This window comes from Rhinolophus hipposideros, assembly GCF_964194185.1.
Source record: "Rhinolophus hipposideros genome assembly, chromosome: 7".
Lineage (NCBI taxonomy): Eukaryota > Metazoa > Chordata > Mammalia > Chiroptera > Rhinolophidae > Rhinolophus > Rhinolophus hipposideros.
This window is the reverse complement of record NC_138053.1, coordinates 49085800-49106137: the sequence shown is the minus strand read 5'-3', so window position 1 is coordinate 49106137 and position 20338 is coordinate 49085800. Positions and strand designations below refer to the sequence as shown.

At 40.9% G+C, this 20338-nt stretch overlaps 1 protein-coding gene across 1 annotated transcript in view; it reads left to right on the top strand.

Annotated features, from left to right (window-relative positions):
- Positions 1-20338, top strand: part of SERINC5 (serine incorporator 5) — a 94510-nt gene that overhangs the window by 21386 nt on the left and 52786 nt on the right. The gene's annotated exons all lie outside the window — the stretch shown is intronic.

Below are 20338 nucleotides of genomic sequence, written 5' to 3'. Positions count from 1 at the left end.
TGGGTGTTTTAAATAATATTGTTAATCAACATTTGTGTAAAAGTTTGTGTGTGACATGTTTTCATTTCTTTGGGCGTATATCTAGGAGTGAATTTGCTGGATCTATGGTAACTATATTTAACCTTTGAGGAACTGAATTGTTTTCCAAAGAGGTTGCTGCATCTTGCATCCCCTCCACAGTGTGTGAGGGTTCTAATTTCTCCACATCCATCCTCTCTAACACTTAATTATTGTCTGCCTTTTAAAAAATTATTATTATTTAAAAAAATTATTATTATAGCCATCCTAGTGGGTGTGAAGTGGTATCTCATTTCAGTTTTGATTTGCATTTTCCTAATGACTAACGATGTTAAACATCTTTTCAGGTGCTTAGTGTCCATTTGTGTATCTTTGGAGAAGTGTCTATTCCGATCCTTTGCCCATTTCTAAATTAGGGTGTTTTTTATTACTGACTTTTAAGAGTTCTTTATATATTCCAGATACCAGCTCCTTATAAGACATGTGCAAATGTTTTCTGTCCTTCTGAGTTATCTTTTCACTTTCTTGATGTTATCATTTGAAGCATAAAAGCTTTTAATTTTAATGTAGTCCAAATTTGTTTTTTCTTTTGTTGCCTGTGCTTTTTGTCTTATATCTAACAAAGCTTTTCCTGACCCAAGATCACGAAGATTTAATCCTGTGTTTTCTTCTGCGTTTCATACTTTTAGTTCATACATTTAGCTTTTTGATGCATTTTGAGTTAATTTTTATGTATGGTATAAGGAAAGGGTCCAACTTCATTCTTTTGTATTTGGTAATCCAGTTCCAGCACTATTTTGTGAAAATATGATATATTTAATTCTCCATTGAATTATCTTGGCCCACTTATCAAAAATTAATTGATCATAAATGTTAGGGTTTATTTCTGGGCCCACAATTTTATTAATTTTTTAAAAATTGACTATACGTTGGAGGGATTATTCATCCGGGATTTAGACAGTGGGACCATCAATGAGTAGGCTGGAGAATGCAGTCTGGGGACTCGTCATTCTCTGTCATTCTCAGATGGCTGACTCATCTTTTTGTGATCCTGAGATTAAATATTTACAGAGGTTTAATTGTAAGTTACACAGGGCTGTAGGAGATGTTAGAGGAATGAGAGATGGTTTTGTTTATACAAATTACAAAACATAAATACTGTGGCAGCAGAAACTAGAGTCATCCATACATCACAGTTAAACTCTTCCTGAATAATGGAGTTGTCAGAACTAAAGTATACTTCCCTGCTCTGTGGAGCAATAGCTGGTTCTTTATTTAACATTTTCATTTAGCAAGCAATAAATTAATTGAAAAATGAATTTTGATTTGGTTTTTCAAAATAATTTTTTTTTGTTTTAAGTGTTGTTCCCTTTTTTCTTTTCCACACTCAGTTCGGTGAGGCAGTTAAGAATACTGGCTTTGTAATTACACCTGGGTTTGGGTCTTGTCTTCCCCCTTGATGAGCTGTGACCTTGGACAGTGTGTTTCCTTGAGCCCAAGTTTCTCATTGCTATAGTGGGGAGAAAAATAAAAGTAATTGCCTGACACATTGGGAGAAATTGTCCACATGGAATAGAGTCTATCACAGCACTTGGAAGTGAGTGCTGCATAAATGGGAGCAGTTGCCTGTATTGCTGTTATTTATTGTTAAGTAGTTATAAAATGGCTCCCTCCTCCCCTCTTTTGGAGAAAGTTGGCAAACAGAAATACAAAGGGGAATAGATTTTTGGTCAGATGTGAGGCTTGGGTAATGGGACGGAAGATGCTAACGCTGCAAGTTTCTGGAGCAGGTTGAGCTGCCAAGAGGAAGGAGCCCTTGGGATCCTTGTTCCCTGGGAAGGTCTTGAGCAGGGGGAAGAGAGCTGACAACCAGTGAAGTCTTCCTAAGTGTCAGCTCCAGGTTGAGTTTGAAGAAATTAGATGATAGCTACTTTGGAGATAATAGGTGCAGATCCCAGCCCTATAAACCTCCAAGCTTCCTTTGTGAGGGCACTAAGAATAACACGGATAACTAACTTTCTAAGTACTTGGAAGCACTTTGAATATATTTTCCATCCTAATCATCCTATGATGCAGGAGCTACTGTTATCTCCATTATGGACGTAGATGAGGTGACTTGGGGTGCAGAGTGTAAGTAACCTTGTGTTGAATGAAATGAGCATTTACTACTACAAGCTATTGTAAAACACACCTATTATGTGCCAGGCACATGGGCTAAGCACTTGACATGGCTGACCTCATCATCCTTATGATATGGGGTAGGGCAGGGATGGGAAAGCCTGTGTTTTTTTTATTGCTTCACTGGCCAAGAGATTCCTCCCCACATTAGGGAGCAAGTTTCTGTTATTTATTTTTACCCTTTTTTAGTGTTGACTTAAACTATAAATGTTTAATGTAGGTGAGTTCAAATTCTTGTGTTTCTATTGATCGTTTTTCAGTTATTTGATAACGTCAAAGGTTGGTTGCAAAACTGTGTTGTTTTATGCAGTCTCTGAAAAGAGATGATCCCAAGTTTGTTACATTAGCAAAAAATTTGTTTACATCTATGTCAAGTATTGAGTTTTTTTGTTTTTGTTTTTTAAGATTTTATTGGGGAAGGGGAAAGTGTGTACTTCCAGGGTTTTTTTTTCCAAGTCAAGTTGTTGTCCTTTCGATCTTAGTTGTGGAGGGTGCCGTTCAGCTTCAAGTTGTTGTCCTTTCAGTCTTAGTTGTGGAGGGCGCAGCTCAGCTCCAGGTCCAGTTGCCGTTGCTAGTTGCAGGGGGCGCTGCCCACCATCCCTTGTGGGACTCTAGGAATTGAACTGGCAACCTTGTGGTTGAGAGCCCACTGGCCCATGTGGGAATCGAACTGGCAGCCTTCGGAGTTAGGAGCATGGAGCTCTAACCGCCTGAGCCACCGGGCCGGCCCAACTATTGGGATATTTTGAGGGGAAGGGAATTTTCTGAACTGATCAATACATTTGTTTTAAGCCTAAGTGTATTTTTTGTTTTCTGTGTTTTGCATTGTAACTTGTTGTAATAGTTTTATGTATCTTAGAAAGAGTAGGAGGTATTCTAATGTTAACAGCAGAAAAATGTGAATCGTGGGACATTTTAGAATTGGACAAATTTTTTGCTTGCTACAAGTGCCACACTAACTAGAGTCAAATAATTGCTAGAAACTTTTAAACATCATCCCTCTCCATAGAAAATAATTTTATCATGGGTATATGTCAGCAATTCTTGATAGTTGTTCTGCTTTAGAGATGGCACCATAGAAGTTTGGGTGAGAATTTTAGGATTTAGCAGACTGAGTTCACATCTCAGGACCTTAGGAAAATTACTTCACTGCCGTCCACCTCAGTTTTCTCATATGTGCAAAAATGGAATTGCCATTTTTTTTCCTTTTTCCTCTCTTCTTATACCTTTTCTCTACTTATTTTGTCTTGTCATTACTTTCTCAAAGTTGGCATATCTTAAAATTTTTTTTCTGATTAAAAAATCATACTTTTTCATGCTAAAAAACATAAGTAATACTTTCCCATTTGTGAAAAAATGGGAAATGAGTATTTACATTATGGGGTTGTGAGGATGAAATGATTCTATATCAAGAATTTGACATAGCTGGCACCTAGAAAATATGTAATATAATTTTCTGTTATTCGAAAAATTGTTCCTAGTACCATTGCCAGAACTTAAAAGACAAATGAAGAACGCCTTTCAGAATGATGCTGGGGACCCCGAAGGCCATAGCTATACTTAGAGCAAGCCTTCAGAATGGCACTTAGTGAGGGCAGGTGAGGACAAGGTAGGTCCAGTGGGCTCTTCTGAGTGTGTCGGGCCTTCCGTGCATATACTGGCTTTAGTGTCTTGATTTTATATTTCTATTATGGAGGCAGGTGGAGGAGCATTCAAAAACAGTGTATTCCAGGTCTCCTGCAGATGTGGTGATGTCAAAACACTTTTTGGAATCCTGATGAGCTTTGTAATCAGAAACTCAGGTTTTCTCATCTGTAAAGTGGGGATTGTGATACTTAACGTTATAGGGCCCTTTTAGAGATTAAATGAGAGTGTCTTGAAAAGCACCTTAGTGTAGTGTGTTGATACAGGGCAAGTATGTATTTGAGAAATGGAAGGTAACTATTACTTATAGTGACTACTGGGTAAGAAGGATCTTCCTGGTTGCTGAGGTCACTCCCCTCTTTAATTTTGTGTTTTGATGGCAGCACAGGGTATAATTTTCTGCCTTCTTAAATTGTGGAACTTGCTGTGAAGTTTGACGCTTTGAAATACATCTGGGGCTCTGGAACTTTGTTCTACCTCTGGAGCTTTGTTTGCACATGCACACAATATAGCCCTGCTTTTTCAAGGTAAAATCAAGGTGGCAAAGCTTCTGTCTTTGTCTTTTCTAGTGTCAACAGTCTCCTCTCTCTCTCTGCACTATTAGGGTTTTGCTGGTCATTGCTCTTACCCTTGCAGGGTGCTATGTTAGAAAGAACAAGAATGAGTTCTGAAAGTAAGATCACTTATCTAGGTTTCATTCATCTCTATGATGGGAATAATGCTACTCTCCCTGCCTATCATTGCAGGGTGGTTATCAGGTGAGAATGACAGGAAGTTTGTAAAGGCGTGATCAAAGTGTTAGATTTTGGAAGTGTGAGAACAGAAGAGTGTAGCCTCATCGGGGAAGTGCAAGCCTCAGCAAAGAATTTGGCTCTATGATTTTATAAAGTTAGGTTACAGGCTCCCGAAACATAGAGTTCACACAGTTCTTCTAATCCCATAATGGGCATACCTGCCTTATAATCTTTAAAATGGAAACAGAAAAATCAAGAAGCAAATGCCTCCTCTTTGATGGTAGAATTGTTCTTATATTTGCCTTTGGTCTGTGCCAGACATTTGGCTCTAATAAAAAACAAACAAACCACCAAGGAAAAAACAAAACACTCCTTCTTCCATGAGCATGCCCAGATGACCTCAGCTATAAATCACATCTCCCTCTGAGGCTGTACCATTCACTTAAGTCTGTGCCTGTCCATCCCATGCCACAGTTATTTCAATGAGTCCTGTCTCTCCTGGTAGACAATGAACTCCTGAAAGAATCAACAACCATTTATGGAGCACCTGCTTTGTTGCAGGCACCAGGCTTTGTTGTAGGGACAAGCACAGCCTAGAACAAGATGGATAATCTTCGTTTTGATGGAATACAGAGTCCCATGCAGGGGACAGATTTTAAATAAGTCATTCCCAAGATATCTAATTCCAATTGTGATGAGTTTGATTGAGTTAAGAAAGTTTATAAAAGGAACTTAATCCAAGCAGGAGGATTAAGTGAGGCAGTGTGGGGAAGCATTAGCACTAGGGCTGCCACACCAGGTCACCCAGTTTGTATTCTGCACAAAGGTAGCCAGCTGAGAGGGGAGGGAGAGCTGCAGTGCAGTTCCTGTCCCTGGCTCACGCTGTGCCTTTTTCTAATTTGCAGGAAGGCATTGTGTTAGACTAGCAGGGGAAGTATATAGTTCTTGCCCTCCTCGACCGCCCTCCCCCCCCCCCCCCCCCCCCGCCAAAAAACGCATTACTCTGATAATTAAACGTGATAAAGTAGGGGGAAAATGGATTTAGGGGGCACCTGGCTGAGGCAGAAATCCCAGTTCTTTCCAGCTACTAAGTGTGTCTTTGCTATTTGATCAAATTTCTTATCTATAATAGAGGTTGATGATAACAAAGTTACGGTGAACATTAAATTCTGTAATGTATAAAAAGAATCTAGCAAAGTATATGTTGCATATAATAGGTACTCAATAAATTATGTTTGAACAAATATGTCAGTAGCTGTTGCTTTGGTTACAGTTGTTTCTGCTGCCTGTTTTACCCTACTTTCTCTACATTTCCCCAATTTCTTCTTTGCCTTCTTAGGGAAGACTGGACATTGGCTAAAATGCCTGCCATGAGCCCTTCTTACTTCCTAGTGGATAAGTGGGAAGTGGTATCGTCGAAGGTTAAATATTCAGGTTTCTGTGTATTCCTGACAGCTACTTTTTTTGGTTTGTTTTCCTGCTCTGGAATGCTTCATTTCTAGTTATTCTGAATGCCTAAGGGTAGCAAGAATTTAAGTCTTGAAGATGAATTTTGATTTGATTAGAATATTGACATTTAAGTTTGTTCTCACGGTGGGCTACTCTTTGAAAAGCATGGTGTTCCTTACTAAGTGCCATGAGGAAGTTAGTGATATGAAATATGATTTTATAGTAGAATATGATTATTATATATGTCCTATAAAATCCCAAGCATATTTGTTCATGAAAAAGCAAGCTGAATATCATTTTCTTATTCCTACTTTTCCATGAATTTTGTGATGTGATCTGTTTGCCATCTCCCGGACATAATTGGGAGCAGGTAGTGAAGGCTTAAGGAAAATTTATGGGGTTAAAAAATGAAAACTGTTATTAAAATGAAGTTGTTTTGGGGGTATGTTTTAAAACATAGGTTTAACTATTATCCAGGTATTGTGAAGCCAACAGACCAAGAGATGACTGCCATTGAAAAGATAGTTTGTTATTCACATTTCCTAAGGAGGAGGGGTTACCCATGCATGCATACAGGGCCACATGGGGGAAACCCCAGGGTTAGTCTGGAGGAAGAAGGGGTGAGGGGAAAGCATGGGCAGGAGACTTTATTGTGCTCTCCTAGGGAAAGGCAAAGCAAGGCAGGGTAAGCTGGTTTAGGATTGGCTCGCTTCAATAATTTCAGTGGGCCCTGGAGTAGTTGTCTGGTACCTGGACCTAGGATGGTTTGGGTAGAGAACTGTTAACCTCCTGGAGTGTACGAGCCAAACAGAAGAGGAGGTCCAGAATTTGGGCCCTAGATTGATTGATTTGCACATGCATGCTATATTGGCATAGGAGTAATTTGCTATCTCTAGGAATTTGCTAGCCCTGGGAGGGACAATGCCTCCTAGGTCAGCAAGGCCCCAGGTGCCAGAACATCAAGAATATAGACAATAACTATATTTTGTTCCAGCAAATGAGGAGAAATCTACCATGATTTAATTTCACTGATGGATCTCTTGGTCCCGCATGTGACATAGTAGGAGTGATAAAGGAGCAGAGTTTAAGAACTCTTGGGTTGGAGCAGATAAGGCCACAGGTTTGGGTCTTGTCTCACATGGACCAATTTTATGCTTACAGAGTAAAATCTCTGTTCAGGAACCACCATATCACAAATTCTTAAGCCTTCTTGTAGACACCGAACTTGCTGGTGACGATGAGAGGTAATGGCTTGAGATAGTGGATCAGCAAAACTTTTCCCTACCTCTGAGAAATCGCTTGAAAACAGTGACCAAACATGGTTGCTTGGTGGGGTGATGCTTCATGGAGGACAGTACAATAAGATGTTCCCCCATGTCAAAGCAGAGTCTTACAGGGGCTTACCCCAGAGAGAAGTTGGGACCATTTTTTTTATAGCTATCCTTGAAATCCATTTCTTCTGATAGTCTTTGATTTTGCCAAGGTTATGTTGCTCTTTAATGTACCCCAATAAAATGAATTTTATACATAAAAGAGCAAGTTCATGGCATATGTGGAAGGTAGCAAATTAAATGGGCTTTTTACTTTTTCATGGATCAGAAGATTTCTACTCTTCGATTCATGCATAATTTTCTCTTAATTTAGAAAACTTATTATGAAATTCATGCTAATGTTAAAAACCTGAAAAAACCAGGACAAGATAAAGAAAACAACGATCATCTAACTTCGCCACTCTGGTGAATGTTTTAGTGGATTTATCTTTTCCCAACGCTGTATCCATTGGCATTTTCTCCTATTAAATTACTTAAAGACATCTTTTTCAGTCTTGTCGTCATTCCCTATCTTGTGATATTGCAGTAGTATTTGATCCCTGGAAACTTGCTTTCCTTATTTGCCATCACTGAAGAGTCCTTCTGAATGAAGAACTTAGGGAACCTTGCTGTGAGGTGTGTGGAATGTCATCTTTAAACACAGGACTATTTAAAGGTGCAGTTTGAATACATACCTGTGCCTGCTGTTGGGCTTGTTTCAGATACTGAATGCTCAGAACCGAAGGCTGTCGCTGAAAAGGAAAGCACTCACCGGGAGTTCCCCAAGCTTGAGTAGGACGTTGAACCAGCCATCCATCACCTGGGGAGCTTATTATGAGTCAGTAGGTCTGGGTTGGGACCTGACAGGCTCCCAGTGATTCCCAGGCGCTGGCCCATGAGCCATACTTGGAAAGCTACTGTAGAATTTGTCCAGTGCTCTCTGCATTTGCTGTGAAGCGATATCTCCTTTTTTCCTAATCTGGTCTCGTCTGAGGGCCTTGCTCCACTTCCTTTTTCTTTTCTTGTTTTTATTCCTTTTCTAAAAAAGATTTTTATTAAAAAATATAGCTAAAATACAGTATTGTATCAGTTTCATGTGTACACCATAGTTATTCAACATTTATATACCTAAAGAAGTGATCGCCACGTAACTCCAGCGACCATCTGACACTGTACTATGCCATCACTATATTACTGATTGTACGACCACGCCGTATATTACATCCCCATGACTTATTTGTCCACCTCCTTTTTCCATCCCCTCTTCCAGGTTGCTCCAAGCCCCAGTTTTTCTACTTGTTTGGGGCTCACACCCACGTTCCCAACCAAACCTGTTTTACTCCTCACTCAAGCAAGCTCTAAAGTTATTTACCCCGTGTCTTCTCCTCCCACCACGATCAAGTCAGAATCCAGAAAGATTTTTTGTTTCCTACTTTTCCCCATCCCCCCACTTCCTGTCTGGGAGTTCAGACCTAGGGCTGTCTGATTTCTTTCTGTCCATGGAGAGGGGCGGGGGGGAAGAGCTCCCATTTTAGAGGCACCATCTGTCTGTCAGTACTGCCCTGGCCCAGACCTGTGCTTCCTACCCTTGGGGCTCCCTGAATACCAAGGGTTTCAGTCTTCAAAGGAGCCCTCTGCTCAGTCTGACATCCACTCCACCCAGCTGACGGAGAAATGCTAGGTTTGACTCAACAAATAACAGTAATTAAGGTCCATTTCCTGAAGTGCCTACCCCTCGGCCTGTTGACCAATGGCAGTTGATTTAGTGTGTGTATCAGCCGGGCTTTGTGTCCATTGTGTTTGATTTTGGTGCTGAGGTGCTGGTCTTCATAGAATCGGGCAGGTAGAAAAGCTGTATCTTTGTACTTTTAAGAAGCAAAGGGAACACCACTCTCAACCTGAGGAAGTGACTTATTTCATTCAAAAGAATGCCCAGCGGCAAATTCTTTTTAGACTCCTCTTTGACCCCCAACCTCACTCACATAAGATATTCCCTGATGAATAAAAAATAAGATGAAAATTGAGATAGAGGGCGCCTATATAAGAATATTTTTATTTCTGTTGATATTTTGATAGAAAAAAGAGGATTCATGGGCCCCTTCATTTGGCCCTGGTTCCTTTTGCAAAAGTAGTTTAAGAACATTAACAAGAAGTTTCTCAAGTTGGGGGGATGGTTGGAGGGGGGAGTTGCATGTGTGTGATGGTTCTCTGCCAGTTGGTGCCATTGTGACTGTCCGTTCCTGAAGCAAAGTATCCTGACCAGTGCTGCCTAGGGCTCGTGCCCACTGGCCTTGTCATGAAGACCTGGTTAGAAGAGGGTGGAGGGGGTGCTAATACAATCCATTGGGCATATTTTTCAGTTGAAAAAGCAGTCAAATGCGGATATTTGCTTGAGAAAGGCACACGCCTGTTCATTCCTTCCTCTTAAGTTAGAAGTGGGAGAAGGAGATGGATTTCAAGGATGAAGAGAGAAGAGCTGGGAAGAAGGCTTCCTGAAGTTTGGAGGGACTGCTGAAAGGTGAAATTAAGTGTGAGAAAGTGTTTCCTCAGCTGTAAGAAAACAGGATAGCTGTTAACTTTAGCTTCAAGAAATAGCTGTTAAACCACGTGGCCACCAGGCTTTCATCCAGAAAGATGCAGTGTCTTAGAGGGAGGGGTAAGGGTAAGCATGTAGGAGGGACGTGAGTCCTGCATTTCCCCAGGAGAAACAGGAGTGGAAGCAAGTGTGGGCCTTGCCCCCTCTCTCTCCTTCTTCTCCTGCCCACTGTCTGACATTTCTGTTTCCAATTTGTCTATTCATTTATGTGAAAACCGGTTTGAAGTGTCACCTTTTATTGGGCATTTTGTGAATGATAAAGAATAGGATTATATAAAATCCTGCCTGCTGGAAAATCTAAGGTAGAGGGTGCGTGCAAGTTTTTCCTTGCACAGAGGCATTGGCTCTAGACTAACTTTCAGAGAGAGGCATCTTATCATCAGGCAGTGGGTCAGAGGTGTCTTTTGAGTAGTGGCTTCTTTCTGTGGATAGTGGCCAGCAGTTGGCCCTGCATGTGGGTTGTGTGTAGGATGGGGGGTGGGAGTTTTTTGCTGTGTCCTTCTCAGAAGGGAGGGAGGTATATCAAGGGGTTGGGCATTTACCAACCATAGTCAGTAACTGTTCAAGAGCATTCAGTTTTTTGTGTTCACCCCAGAGTTAACTCATAGTGTGTGAGGCCAGCCTCTCATTTTAACTGTTATGAAAACCTTTCAAAGTGTACTAGACACTTAGACATTTGCTGCTTTCTTTCTAGGGTCAGCAAAGCATCGGTTAAATCTACTTATGGTGGCTTCATTTTCTTGTTTTGAATGTCTGTTAGTTTATCACACTATAAATAACAGAAGTGTGAGACCCAGAGGTTGAGTTATTAGCTTATCCTTCCTCCAGATTACGGAGTTGTTTGAGCTGGTGTGGTTTTTGCTGATCCACTGATTCCTATCACTGGATTTGTCCTTGAGCCAAATCACCTAACCTTTCTGGGCCTAGGATTTCACATCAGGAAAAGGAGAGGAATGGCTTGGATCAGAGGCTTTCAGCCAAGGTGCTGTGACATATCTCAGTTTGGATAGAACTTTTGGGATGCTGAGTTTGATATAAATCTACTAGAATATAGGCTTCACGAGGACAGGCGCTGTACCACCAGCTCCTAGACCAGTGCCTGGTCACTAGTAAGCATTCAATAAATATTTGTTGTAGGTAAGTACCTTTGTAGTATTATACCTAGTGCATCCACATGTGTTATGTATTGGAGTTGCATGTAGAATTTCACTGGACTCCTTAGTGTACTGCTAACCCCTTGACATTACTGGCCTGCCTGAGCTCTGAGATCCTCCTTGCCTGAACAGTCTGTGAGCTGCTTAAAGCGAGCTCATTTCAATTCTCTGAAGGGGTTCGGAATAGGCCTCCCCAAGATGTGCCCCTTTGTCATGTGAATCCTTTTGAGCTGAAGGCAATCGAGACCGTGCAGCCCAAGATAAACTTTTACCTCTCCCTTATATAATTTAAATTGGGGGCCTTGCCCATAACAGTTTTCACCAGAAATAACTTTTTATGACCTATCGATAGGGCAAGGCAAATGTCTAAGTACTGAACATCTGCTCTTCTTATCATCCTGCCTCCCCTCTGAATCCCCAAGGCATTGTACCTCATCTTCAGCTCAGAATACCTTGTATACTCATTTTAACTTTCTTCTTTGAACCTCTCTTGTGTGTGTGTGTGTTTCCCCGATATGTACGTATGCAATTAAATTTGGTTATTTTATTAATCTGTCTCATGTCGATTTAATTATTAGAACAGCCAAAAGAACCTAGGTGGATCGAGGAAAGTTTCTTCGTCCCCCACACCTCCATCCCAGAACTTACTTGGATCGTGCTGGCAGTTGGCTCTGTGTCCTCTGTCACCAGACTGTAAAGCATTCTGTGGCTTGGCAGGGCTTGGGGACTGGCTGGCATAAAGCACCTCTTGGAAGGGGCTTGGCAGATTTCTCCATTGCAGCATAATCTCCATGACACAATCAGGCAGATTTTGGGTTTTGTGTTTTATTAACTGCTTGTTGATAGGCTCATCTACAGTAGAAAAACCAGGATTGTTTCCCTTCTTATTTTGATGAGAAGATTTAAAACTAATTTTTGAAAATGGTTTAAACCCAGTGAGCACTTTGCTTCCCACATCCTACACTTTTCCATTTTGAATTTCTAGGTTTCATTTTCTTACACTTTTTTTTTTCTCTCTAGAACTTGCTTAAGTCATCTTTCTCAGTCCTGTTCTGTGGCAGGTATTTGTGGCTTCAGTGGGTGCACGTGAGTGTTCTAACTGCCTTATTTGTTCCTTGGTGGAAATAAGGATGACTTTAGCTTTCGGGCATACGGGAAAGTGCTTCTGCACATACGGAACAGCTTTTTCCCAAGTTGCTCTCTTGGATTCAGATCTCAGGAGTTTTGTTTCTAAAAGTATTTTCCATCAATAGATGCATTTATCATCCATGTTAGAGCAGAAGAAAAGACTGTTACCAACTAGATATTAATGATTTGATCCCCTTCCCCTCCCATCTTTACCTCTTTCCATATTGACCAGATGGACGGAAGACAGTGGTCATCTCTGAGATGGAAGGAGATGACCATGACGATGCAGATGATAACAGCTGGCTTTCTTTGTGTGTGTGTGTGTGTGTGTGTGTGTGTGTGTGTGTGTACCCTGTGCCAGCCTCTGTGCTACAAACTTTTTTTGAATTGTCTCATTTAATCCTCATAATCAACCCTGTGAAGTAGGTATTTTATTCCCACTTTACAAATGAGATATTGAGACCTAGAAAGGTAAAGAATTGGTCCAAGGCGCATCACCAGGCAGTGTTCCAGCTTGGGTGTGAACCTGGATAACCTGACTCCATAACTTTTGCTTTTAACCCCTAAATCAGTGGTTCTCAACAGACAGGGAGGGCAGCTGTCTGACACATTTCTGATTGTCACCACTCCTGAGAAAGAAGGGAAGGTTGCTACTGGCATCTTGTGGGTAGAGGCCAAAGATACTGCTAAACATCCTACAGTGCACAGGACAGTCCCCCAACAGAATTAACAGTGCCCAATGTCATGGGGCTGAGTTTGACAAACTTCTCTGAGTGATCTGTTTTCCAGGAATGTTTGTTTTCTGTTGAACTGCCAGAAAACGGAGTTAGCTGATCTTTTAACCTTAAACCTTATAGGTTCTCTCCAGCAACCTACTAAAATACATCGCGTTTGGAGGGTCGTGTGATGGAATGATTCAAAGAATCCAACTTGTCTGAGAACAGAAAACTTGATCAACATTCTTTGGTGCTGAAAGTAACCCTGTTTTTGTGAGAAAGGAACACTCCACCAGGAGGACAGTTTTGTCCTGGCCTCATTATAACTGTGTTCACAGCCTGTCTTTGCCCATTTCAGGTTCGGACCCCATGGGTACTAAGTGTCATTTAAGGGAGGACACTGACCCTTGACCTCACTTTTCATGGAAATGCTGTTGATTTTTAGTTGGTAGAAACTAGCACTTCTAGAATGTTGAAACCTGTGTGAGAAACCACCTGTCAAACTCCTTTCTGACAAATCCTCAGAATCCTGTTGCCACTGTTATGCAAATGGTTGTGAAAACCTTGGCTCTTTAAGGTATTCTCTGAACTCAAAAGAGAAAAATGTAAGAAATTGATTTGAAGGCAATATGTATAAGAGCTAATTTCTGGGCTAGGCAAATATGTAGCTTCTTGTTCAACTTCTTTAACTTGTAGGTAGCTGTTTAATTTTTCTCATTTCATTTTTATTTGTTTCATATTTACCAACTACAGGTTTAGTTATATACGTCAAACTCTAAAAATTACAATGGGTAAGGAATTTTTTCTTTTTTTTTTAAAATGGTGGTTAAAAAACAAAATTTCCCATCTTAACCATTTTTAAAGATATAGTAAAAATTTTTTACTTTTATGCCTCAATTCCAGTGGTAGTTCACTCTGGCTGTTTCCTACCAATCATAGCTGAAGTTGATTAGATTTCATTTACTCACTGGCTGATTCATTTAACAAATATTGGAGTGCTTATCACCTACAAGATAAAACACGAATATGATTTTGTTTTTTTCCAAAATGGAAACTTCTGATGCTTTCCTGTCAGATGTGTTCTTGCGAAGAGCTTAGAAAATAGAGAAAAGCATAGTTGCTCGTAATCCTACAACTCCATTAACAATGTTGACATCCAGGTACATCCTTCTGTATCGCTTTTTGTTGTTATTGCTGATATATGTCATATTTTTACCCCAAGTGCTGTCATCTTCTGTACTCTTGTGTTATTAACTATTTTCAGTTAATACAGTGTGGACATCTTTCCATGGCAGTGAATAGTGAATGTTTCTGTATAATCTGCATAATCATTTCAATAGGTGCACTGTATTTAATAATGTGAATGTACGATAATTTTAGTGATCATTACTCTTATTTTTTAAATTTATTTTATTTTATTGGGGAATATTGGGGAACAGTGTGTTTCTCCAGGGCCCATCAGCTTCAAGTCATTGTCCTTCAATCTAGTTGTAGAGGGCGCAGCTCAGCTCCAAGTCCAATCGCCATTTTCGATCTTTAGTTACAGGGGCCGCAGCCCTCTATTCCATGTGGGAATTCAACTGGCAACCTTTTTGTTAAGAGCTTGCGCTCTAAGCAACTGAACCATCCGGCTGCCCCTCTAGCAGCTCAGCGGCAGCTCGTTGTCTTCAATCTAGTTGTGGAGGGCACAGTTTAGTGGCCTATGTGGGAATCGAACCAGCAACCCTGTTGTTCAGAGCTCGCACTCTAACCAACTGAGCCATCTCTTTGCCCCTGATCATTACTCTTTTATTGAACATCCAGGTTTCCTTTCTCTTTTCTAATCAACACACAGATGGGTCATTCTTACGTTTACATTCTTGCTTAGTGAGGGTAGAAACAAGATCTCTTGTTTATTGCTGCATTCCCAGGAATTAACACTGCACACGGTAGGTGTGTAGTATAAGTAGTGGTTGAGTGAATGAATGGCCTGGTTTTCCATAGGATTTAGGAGTAAGGCTTTTAAGGTGAGGTAGGACTTAGTGGTGAGATAGGGAGGTTGGTAATTGGGGTGGTTGAGCTGCTTGGGCCAGGGCTCTCGAGGTCACAGGTCCACTGAAGCCAGAAGTTGCCTGGGAGAGAGGAAGGGGCCCAGAAAGGGAGATGCCTTCTCCATGTATTTGTTGAATGCTTATGTGCACCCAAGGACAGGAGAGAAAAATAGCTTCCTCTCTGGCCTCCTCCTTCCCACGTAGCCGGTTTCCCTTCTGTAGGAAACCAAGGTTTCAGGTGAGTGTTACCTGTCTTGTTCCCCCTCTCTACGCCAACAGTAAGTACAGCAGAATGGTAGAGAGCCTACTAGATTCAAATCCTGGCTCTACCACGTACCAGCTTTTTGATTATAAGTTGCCTAACCTCTCCAAGCCTCCTCGATCTCAGCTCTGTAAAGTGGAGGTGACATAATAGCTGCTGATAATAGTTGTACCTTGCAGAGAATAAGAGATTACTAAATGTTAATTATTGTTAGCTAATGTTATTATGGATTAAGTAAGTTTTAGTAGGTTGTTCTATATTCTTTTGTAGGGAGAAATCCACTGTAAGCCTCAAACCAACCATCTAACACAGTATAAAAATGTGTTGTGTGTGTGTGTGTGTGTGTGTTGTTTTATGAAACAATCATTTTGTGGATTATGGACTACCTGCAACTCTCCTGGTGCTGAGAGGTATTCCTTTATCAAGTGTGTTCTTGTTCTCCTGGATTCAATCCCATCAATCCCTTGCATAGCGACCAATTAGGACAGCACCTGGCACCATGCAGGCAAGAGTTGCTATTTACTGCCACCACTACCTCCTTGTTGTGGTGGAAAAAAAGATGTGTGAGTCAATGGGAAGCTGTTTCTGAACCTGGAGTGAAGAGAATGAGCTGCAAAATGTTGTTGTGGAGTCCAGAATTTAAATCAATATTACTATCAAAGTAGAATCAATTGTTCCTTGCCTCTCTACTGACCACAACGATTCTAAAGCCACAAAGGGGAAGGAAGGAAAGTGGGTCGTAACATTGCATAAGTAGTATATTGTGTATTACAAAGGTGTGGAAATCTAAATATGGTTAAAGGATAGAGAGCCACTGTTCAATGAAAAATTTTGAACCCAGTTTTATGTCTTTAATGTTTTTCTCTCATCTGTGCCCTTGATATTAGAACCCCCCAGAATGCCCAGGAACACCTGGGTTTTGCTAACAGCTTCAACAACTTTTAATTTTTGAGAAACTTCCATACTGCTACCCCTTCCCCTTGCCACTTATTAAGAAACAGTATTATAATTAGTGTAGTTAACAAAAATCTCTTCTGTCTTTTGTCAGTTCTGTGAGGGCTCCTGTTTTTCTAAGACAGAGAAGGGACTGAATGAAGGGCAGTGTCAAATTGGAAGATGTCTTTCCTTTGGCAGTTTGGACTTAAGTTAGATGCACCAAAGCCAACTTAGCTCTCCAGATCCTCGAGGAATAAGTCTTTCTGAATAAATGTTTTCCACATTGCTGAGGGATTTACGTGCTTAAACACTAAAGCATTGAAGCTAAAAAATGTGACCCACATTTGGGATGATTCCTGTGACAGACGTGTCCCACGCATTTTATTGCCTTCCTAAGTGAAATGAAGGGAACGTGACTGTGTGATTACGTCAGGAATGTGAGTTACTGCCGTCTCGTGTGAGCTGTACCTTGCAGAGCACAGGCTGTGAAGCAATAGAGTGATACTCACATTACTTGTGGGTTGCTTGAAGAGCTTTTGACCGCTCCACTGTGCAGTTCGTGATGGATTTTTCTTGCTTCTTTCTTGCTTTGAGGTAAACTCAGTGTGCTAGCCTCTTGCAGTTTGTTTTTCAACATCTAAGAATTTATGGGTGGTGGGGATGTCCGTCACCTCTTGCAGGGGTGACAGAATGAAGAATGGATGCCACCACACCTCTAGCGTATGGTACTCATTGATCTCTGCATCTTCCCCGTTGAGATGCTTAGCCTTAGAACCCACCTCATCACGGTATTCCAGGGCACCACGGTCGTGATGAGTGGAATGTGAGATGAATATGAGATGACACCTCTTTACCTACCATCTTCTGGCTACCTAGGCCCCTTCAACTTACAAGTGAAGAAAACCAAGACCCGGAGAGGGAAGGTTAACTTACCCAGTGCAGCACAGTGAGAATACAGGTCCTCCTGTTCTCAGATCTGTGCTCTTCCCACCAGTTAGTCCCTCCTAATCCCTGTGGGCTTAAGAACATGGGAGCCCAAGCCTGTTGCAACTGTGAAAATAACACTTGTTGGAGGGAAGAGAGACGGAGGGACTTCTATGAGTCTAGTGTGTGTGTGCACGTGCCCGTGTTTGCATATGCTGATTATGACATCTGTTTGGCTTTCTTCCTTATTATTTGCTATTTCTAGTTGGTGTTGCCGGCTGGGAATTCTAGGTAATGAATTGTGCTTTTTAATTTGATAGAACCTGGAAGTTACTAGCAGCCCTAGCTGGTGTTTCTATGATCATTTGTTTACATGCCTAGGATCAGTCCTTAGAAGAACTATCTGTGCCCAAGGCCAGTGGGGAAGACAGGGAGGGAAACTGATGCTTATTCATTGTGATATGTGTGTATGTCTGTATGTTTATGTGTGTGTATTGGGAGGGTGGGTGGGGTCCTTAGAAGAAGAAAAATAACCCTTGGAGGTGAGGCTCAGCTCCAGGTAGCAGCAAGCAGCAGGCTTTTCTTCTCATGTTGACTCTTGCCCTGGCAAGGACAAAGCACCTTGTATTTAGAAAAGCCTTTGCTATACATGTTGTTTCTATTTCAAAGGAAGTTAGCTAGAGGGAGGGTGAGAAGGGCTCTTTGAGATTTTTCTTTTTCGCTATGTTTGGGAAGGGGAAGTTTCTTCAGAAAGGAAAAAATACATGTGTCAATGCCACTTTTGCAAATGGCTTTTATATCGGTATCTTCAAACTTAGTTGCTTTTCTTAGTCGCTTTTCCTTTCTTTTAAAAATTATGACAGTAATACAAGCACATTGTAAAAACCCAGACAGAGTAGAACAGAGAAGTATGCGTAGATGTCTTCTTTTCCTCCTCACATTTAGGGCCACTGGACAGATGATCAGTGTTAGTGGTCATTGTATACACACACACACACACACACAGCACACACACATAAAATACCAAGGCATAATGATTGTTACTTTGCTGGGACTGTCATAACAAACTACCATAGGCTAGGTGGTTTAAACAACACAAATTTAATTTCTCACAGTTCTGGAGGCTGAAAGTCTGAAATAAAGGAGTCAGAATGGTTGGGCTCTTTTGAGGCCCCTCTCCTTAGCTTCTTGGCAGATGGCCGTCTTCTCCCTGTGTCTTCATGTGGTCTGCTTTCTGTGTGTCTGTGTCCTAACCTCGTCTTCTAAGGACACCAGTCATACTAGATTAGGGCCCATTCTAATGACCTTTTCCAATCCTAATGACCTCTTTAAGGACCCTCTATCCACATATTCTGAAGGGTTAGGACTGAGGGTTAAGGACATATTCTGAGGGTTAGGACTTCAACATGTGGATTTTGGGGGGTGGGAAGACTCAGTTCAGCCTGTAACATTGACTTTTTAACTACATTGTATTGTATAGATAGCCCAAAATTCATGTATACAGTCCTTTTGGCGCTGGAGAATAAGACTGATTCCATGCTTGTAATGAACAACCTCATACCTAAATCTCTGTGCCCCCGTGTAAGTGTACATGCCGGATGAACTTCTAGAAGAATTGCAAGCATTGCCCTCCAAAGAGATGATCTTGGGTCCTTCCCAAGTACGTAATAATTTCTTGTGGAAAAGGAGAGTGTGCAGTATCTACAAATTAAAGCCCTAATACTTTGTGATATACTGTAGGTGTGAGAAATTCAGAGTGTGGTACATGACCTGTGCAGTTGGCCCTGTGGAGTGGGATTGCCAGCCCCTTTGAGGAGTGTTGGCCTTATGACTTTACCATACGTTATTCATTCAGCATCCATTTATTGAGCCATAGATGGGCACTGTCTTGTTTATTTTTCTGTTGCTATTATTTTTTAATAGACTTCATTTTTTTGAGTAGTTTTAGGTTCACAGCAAAATTGAGAAGAAAGCACAGATTTCCCATATACCCTCCACCCCACACATGCATAGCCACCCCCATTATCCACCCCCCCCCCCCCACCGGAGTGGTACATTTGTTACAACTGATGAACCTATAGTGACAGAGCATTATTCTCTGAACTCCGTAGCTTATATTAGGGTTCATTCTTGGTGTTGTACATTCTACATGTTATTTGTTTTTTAACATCCTCATTTGCTCAGTGAAAGGTTCTGGCCCTCTGGAACCAGGGGTAGCAAGACACTGGCACTTGTCTTCAAGCTTGTGACAGCCCTGGAATTTAGGCTGTTTTGAAATTTCCCAGTTTTGAAAGTAAGGATCAGGGAAGTGTAATGCTCACAATAAAGGTATAAGTGGCAGGGTGGTTGCTTTTCCAGAAAGAAGTAGTAAGTCAGCAGGACTGTGAGATACCATTTCTTTTATAGATGCTATTTTGAATTTCTACTTGGTGTATGTATCAATGTTTATTTAGCTAAAGATAATGTGCTTGTACCCTTGGGTATTGGCATAGTTTGTTTTGATTAAACAACTTTTAGGCTAGTAGAAAAAGGCTATTGGATTTTAATATTAGGCATGTGTGTATATTTGTGCATACATTCTATCTAATACCTGTCTATTTATCTTATCAATGATCTCGTACCATAGCATTATATAGAGTGAAAGTGAAAGAAAGGAAAGTTTGAGAAGTCAGATCCATAGACTGCCACATGACTTTAGTGACAGAATAGGATTAAACCAGTATGATTTTCTTTTCATATTTTCCATAATCACATCCCTCTGTCACTGTTTATCTTGAAATGATCACTTCGGCTCACATATATGAATCTGTTCATTTTTTCTTTCTGTGGAGATACTAGGTTAGTGCAAAAGTAATTGTGGTTTTCGCAATTATTTTTAACCTTTTAAACCACAATTACTTTTGCATCAATCTAATAGTAAGTTTAAATGTTGATTCTCTGTGGAAATGTTCTACCATGAGAATCATTAACTGCGTCTAAAATATTTCTTTTCCTAAATAGGATATTTTCTTTATCACATTTGAATTTGAAATAGAGTAAGACTGGTTATCATAGAACTAAAGAATTAGCAACCAATGAAGGAGGCAGTTGGGAAAGAATTTGGAAAGCTGAGGAGGGAGGCAGGGCCCAGAGAAAGAAATTTGGGCAAGTGGGTGGAAAGAAGTTAGTAAAATCGGGGATAGAAAATAGGAATGAGTAAATTGTAAAGAAAGGTGGCCCATAAGAACACAATGCTGGCAGTAGTGTTAGGATCCCACTT